The sequence below is a fragment of the Sapajus apella genome, unplaced genomic scaffold (genome assembly GCF_009761245.1).
Source record: "Sapajus apella isolate SASKATOON/1434 unplaced genomic scaffold, GSC_monkey_1.0 scaffold54, whole genome shotgun sequence".
NCBI classification, from domain to species: Eukaryota; Metazoa; Chordata; class Mammalia; order Primates; family Cebidae; genus Sapajus; species Sapajus apella.
The window spans coordinates 8,466,765-8,473,165 of NW_022436994.1; positions in this window are offsets into that span (position 1 = coordinate 8,466,765).

Below are 6,401 nucleotides of genomic sequence, written 5' to 3' on the forward strand. Positions count from 1 at the left end.
AAGGAAAGAAAGAAAGAAAGAAAGAAAGAAAGAAAGAAAGAAAGAAAGAAAGAAAGAAAGAAAGAAAGAAAGAAAGAAAGAAAGAAAGATTAAAAGGGTTTCAGCAGTCACTGAGCACCTGAGCTGTCAGCTGCCAAGCTGATTCAATTTTAATGACTTCCCCATGTGTGGGAAGAGAGAGTGATGCATCCTTCGTGTGTTTTACTTCTGGCAAACGTTTCCCTTGGCAAACGTGGGAACTCTTACAAAAGTCATGAATAAAACAAGGCTGCAAAGTTTCCATTTCAAATTGCAAGTCAATATTTCCTCAGAACGTGGAAGCTCCATAATGTAACATTCACCATGGAAAGAGATGCTTTCCCTGGGTGCAGCCAAGATGGAAGGATTTTTAAGAGTTTTTCCAAGTCTTATACATTTCTCTAATTATCCTCTTATTGAAGATGAGTTGGGTATTTTGTTAGAAAAACTGATTCCTACCAACTATGTGTGAAGAATCAAATACATTCCATTCTAGGGCTGAGGCTAGGAATTTTCACTTCGACAAGTACCTGAGTGAAATAGATGTAGGTTATCCGTTAACTGCATGTTGAAAGACACTGGGTAGAGCCCAAGCTTCTCAGCATTGGTTCAAATGCCACCATCAGGGGTCCTTTGTTCCATTTCCAACCCCATTTGTCATTGGCCCAACTCATGCAGTCAAATGTGGGTTGCTCTGTGTTCGCAATTTCTATATGCATGCCATGCCCCCAACTTCTCCCCATCTTTGTCACTGCACTTCCCAACCCAGCTCCAACTTCCACAAACGCTGTCCCTCCTGCCTTGAAAGCTCACATCATTTACAATCATTTCTAGGTAAACAGTTCAGTGGTATTAAGTACATTCACAGTGCTGTGCAAACATCACCACTATCTATTTCCGGAACTCCTTCAGCTGTCAAAACTAAAACTCTGTGTTCATCAACCACTAACTCCTCCTTCCCTCTTTCCCATCTCCTGGCATCCCTCATTCAACTTTCTGTGTGTATGAATTTGACTTCTTTAGATACTTCTCATATGTAGAATCATACTGTATTTGTCTTTCAGTGACTATCTCGTTTCAGTTTGCATATTGTCCTCCAGGTTCATTCATGCTGTTGCATGTGTCAGAAGTTTCCTCCCATTTAAGGCAGAATAATATTCCTTGTGTGTACAAACAACATTTTGTTTATCCGTTTATCTGCCCATTGGCGTTGGGGTTGCTTCCACCTCTTGGCTATGGTGAACAATGCTGTGATAGAGGTACACATTTTTAAAGAGAAGGGGGAATGTGTGTAGTTTGCATGACACATTTGAAGTTGGAAAACAGGGAAATCATAACAGATAAATTGGTGAAATTATGTGGAATCTTGAATTTTACAAACAAAGGCATATCTATCATGGGGCTCGTCGAGCTGGAACTTCAGGGCTCCTCATATGTGGTCCCTTCCTCCCAAGGACCAATGCTCAGTTTGGGTTCAGAATTCTCTATTCTTCCACTTAGGGAACGTTCCCTAAAAGGTATCACTTTCAAGACTGCAAAACCTGGCTTTACCTTTGTGTGCATGTAGGTAGTACATGTAGGCATTTCCCTTTATGTCTTGCCCTTTATGTCATTCCCCTGCACTTGCCAGTTTCAGAGGATTCACCTCAAGGAGACTGGAGGAACATGCCAGCTGCGATTCCTATTTTCATTCTCACTTTAAGAGCATTAAAGTGATTTGTAGATTCTGACTCATATGGTCTCAGGCCCTTGATCTGATCCTATTAACCCTTAGAGGTAGACATTTAATTTAATCTTCAACTGTGTTTACTTGTAGCCATAATTCTGTGTTGGTTCTAAACTTCCTACCAGTCTGCAATTTTTCTGAAAAGCCAACATATATGTTTGAGTTATCTCCTCAAGTGGCTTAGGAAGTATTAACATTTTTTTTTTATTCATTTATCTGCCCATGGACATTCGGGTTGCTTCCACCTCTTGGCTGTGGTAATAATGTTATGATAGAGGTGCACGTTTTTAAAGAGAAGGGATAAAATGTGTCGTTTGCATGGTACATTTGAAGTTGGAAAACAGGGAAACTATGACAGATACACTGGTGAAATTATCTGGAATCCTGAATCTTACATAGAAAGGCATATCTATCACGGGGCTCATGGAGCTAGAACTTTGGGGCATCAGATACAGAACATCAGCTGTCTCATGACCTACCCAGAACCCCCAGAGGCTCCCTTAATTCTCCCTGTCCTGTGTTATCCTATACCCACCTATGTATGTCTGAGTCCTGCGCTCGTTTCTTTTTAATGAAGTCACAACCTCTCACACTTCCCAAGGCACTTTGAGGAAGACAAATCTATGAGATAAGGATATTATGTCAGAATCCTGAGTAAGACATTTTTTAAATGGTGATATGGTTAAGGTTCTAAAAAGGTTTGTGCATTTTTTCTTTGTCTGCATGTTGAAGATCTTCCATTTATCATATATAAGAGAGAATTTGGATAATTTTCTTCCGGAAAGCAGAAAGATGCATTATCATTATTTCCTACAGGGTGCTGCAAGGCACCTTTCTTCACTGTACCCTTCCTGCAACACTTGACCTCACAATCCGACAATCCCATTGTAGGATGGACCTTTCCCCTTAAACACCATCCTTGAAGTTATAGATTTTCTTTTCAATAAGATAACAACTACTGCATTTTTATTCACCTCTCACACTGCCCAAGCCACTTTGAGGAAGACAAATATGCGAGATAACCCAAATGTATATGTTGGCTTTTCAGAAAAATTGCACACTGGTAGGAAGCTTAGAACTAACACAGAATTACGGCTACAAGTAAACACAGTTGAAGATTAAATTAAATGTCTGTCCAAGATCGTATGAGTCAGAATCTATCATTGCAAAGTTAGGATGTATCTTCACTGTATGATATATGTCAAAAACAATTCAGGATCCTGTGTTAGAAATACAAGATTCAATTGCTGGCTTAATGGCTTAAATGTGGGACTTTGAAATATGCCTGGGCTTCTGCGTCTGTGTCCTTATTTTTAAAATAAATTTTATTTATTTCTATGGGACTATTAGTTCTACTGTGATCAATGCTTAAGGCAGAGATTTATCGTTCTGACCAGGTTCCAGGTAAGGGCCTCTTCCTTGATGCTAGACAGCGCCCACCTACTGGCCTCCAACTTCTCAGCAGAAAACCACGAGGCCACCTGCACCTTGTCAGTCTGCAGCACAGATGAGACAGTCAGTTCAGTGTTCCTCACCCCTAAGGCCCAACCATTCCCCTTCACTCTTTTCCACTGCAAGGAGAGCCCAAGTAGATGGAAAAGCAATGAGCTGGCCTTTGAAATGGCATCAGTTTTAGGATAAGTACCAAAGATTAAATACATTCAGGCTATATTTTGAAATGCCTCACATGGGCCACATGTGGACCAGGTGCTCGGGGTGATGATACAGGGACAAATAAAATCCTGGTCCTTCCAGTTGAGTGCAGGACTCAGATACACACAGGTGGGTGTAAGGACAACACAGGAGGAGGAGAGCTAAGGGAGCCTCTGGGGGTTCTGGGCAGGTCGTAAGATTGAGAGAGAGACCAGGAGAAGAGCTAGGGTTGGAGAGGAAAATGGCGTATTTATTCTTTCTTAAATATCTCAGGCTTAATTGAGTTTGAGAAATTACCAATAAATTGAACAAACTGTAATATTATATAATAGAAGTTAATTATTTCAAATTCTGGAGAGAAAAAAGCTTTATTAAATAACACCTTGATTCTGAACTTCACATTTATCTGGTGCTCACCACATATTAACATGGTCAATACTGGGAGTTTAAATAATTTTGCTCTTAGCCCTGATGCTTAGACTTGGAACAAATGCACCCAACTGCCAACTTTGGCAGAAGCATATAACTAAGCAAATAGCAAGTAGTATGAATTGAATTGCAGCACCCCCTTCCCACCACAAGAAAAAAAGTGTTTTGAAGTTTTAACTGCTAGCACCTCAGAATGTGACTTTATTTGCAAATGGGGTCACTGGTAGATGTAGTTAGTTAATATGTGGTCATACTGGAGTGGGATGGGCCCTTATTCAATATGACTGGTGTCCTTATGAGAAGACAGCCATGTGGACAGAGACACAGGAGGATAATGCCAAGTGATGATGAGGGCAGAGATTGGGGTGATGCAACTGCAAGGCAAAGAATGCCAGAGATTCTCAGCAACCACCAAATGCTAATAAGAGGCAAGGAGGGCCGGGCGCGGTGGCTCAAGCCTGTAATCCCAGCACTTTGGGAGGCCGAGGCGGGTGGATCACGAGGTCAAGAGATCGAGACCATCCTGGTCAACATGGTGAAACCCCGTCTCTACTAAAAATACAAAACATTAGCTGGGCATGGTGGCGCGTGCCTGTAATCCCAGCTACTCAGGAGGCTGAGGCAGGAGAATTGCCTGAACCCAGGAGGCGGAGGTTGTGGTGAGCCGAGATCGCGCCATTGCACTCCAGCCTGGGTAACAAGAGCGAAACTCCGTCCTCATAAAAAAAAAAAAAAAAAAAGAGGCAAGGAAAGACTCTTCCCTATGAGTTTCCAAAAGGAGCCAGGCACTGCAAACAACTAAAATTTGGACTTCAGGCGTCTAGAACTATAAGATGATAAATGTCTGCTGTTTAAGCCACCCAGTTTATGTCACTTATGACAGCCCTAGCAAACTAATATAGCAAGTCGGAGTAGAGGATGGATAATTATCAGCATAAAGAAAGCAGTAAAAAAACTGAAGTGAACCCACTGTTAAATCCTCTATAGAGATGATCCTAACACTGGAAGTTATCCATGAAGAGAACACATCAGACAGCTTCATGAAAGAACAACACATAAGGCAACCTTGAAGGACACCAACGGATGGGCAGAGAGTCTTTTGGGCTCTGGAGACAGCACAAACATAAGTGAATAGGTAAAAATGTACAGGTTCTTTGAGGGGACAGTGTATGCCGGTGACTGGAGGATGAAGGGACACTTGCAGTGAGAGAGAGAACTGGTCAAATGGGGCACAGGCAAACCAGGACAGCAAAAACAGAATGCTGAAGAGATTGGAACTGGAACACAACCTCCCCACAGCCAAGCTTTAGGAAGGTGAGTTGTTTCTGAGTGAGGAGATTGGATTGGAGAAGATGCTAATGGGAAAGGCCAGTTAGGAGATGGCTGTAACTACCTGGAGGAGATGCAGGAGGGCCTTCCTGGCACGAGTTGGCTGCAGGAGCAGAAGATTAACTTACACTTGGCCACAGAAAGGAATTGGTCACTAGTGAGGAGTGAGGAATAGAGAATAGTTCCGAGTCGATGTCATTAGGAGGTCAGAGACAACTGAAAGCTGGCTTGGGGCAGAAATGAAGTGCTCCTGATATTCTGCTGTTGAGGAGCCAGTGGGGCATTGAGGGAGCAATGCTGAGCTAATGCTCGATGATGCAGTAAAGCTTGGAATTAGAAGGAGAGGTTAGATGTGCACATTTCTACCACCCTAAGATGTGATCACTGGAAACATGGGAGAGACTGAGACCACTCAAAGAGAGAGGATCAAAAGTTGAGCAATGACCCCTTTAAAAAAGAGAAGCCAGTTGCAGTAGTACATGCTCATAGTCCCAGCTACTCAGGAGGCCGAGGCAGGAGGATCACTTGAGTCCAGGAGCTGGAGACCAGCCTGGACCAGCCTGGGCAATGTAGCAAGACCCTGTCTCTAAACAACAACAGCAACAAAGGAACCAGAGGAGGTGGCTCTATGGTGCAATTTTCCAAGAGAAGGTGGAGTTACAGTGCCCCTGCTCATTTCTCTTTACAAAGTCATGGAAATAGATGAGACTTGAAAACTTCTTAGATGCTAAGTATTTGGCTTTGCAGACAGCTCAGTAGTGTTCAGAAGCAGAAGCCAAATAAGAGCTCTCTCCATTTGCTCTGTAGGTTCTCTGGACCTATTGAGAACATAAACACCACGAATCGTTTGTCTCAGGAAAGCTCTTTTATTAGATTGGACACCCCTAAGAATGGAAAATGCATCTGCCTTGGAGAGATGTCCTTGACAGTGAAACTGGATTTGATTTCTTCAAAGGAAACCCTTGCCAATGACCTCTTTTCCTTTGTATCCCATCCCTGTAAAGTTTTTAACCCCAGCCTACAGCTAACCCCACATGGGCTGTGTACTTCGCAAAGTGTTTACTTCTGTGGATTTCAGGATGTCATGGAGCCCTTGAAAAGCAAGATATTTTTTGATATTTGACCTGTTCAGATGGGATGAAGATTAACCCTAGATGTTCCTGAGGTTGTAAAACATTCAATTAAGTGTTTTAGCTTCACTTTGATGCAACCTCCTTTTTTTTCTGTAGCAAAGGAGAAGAGCCAG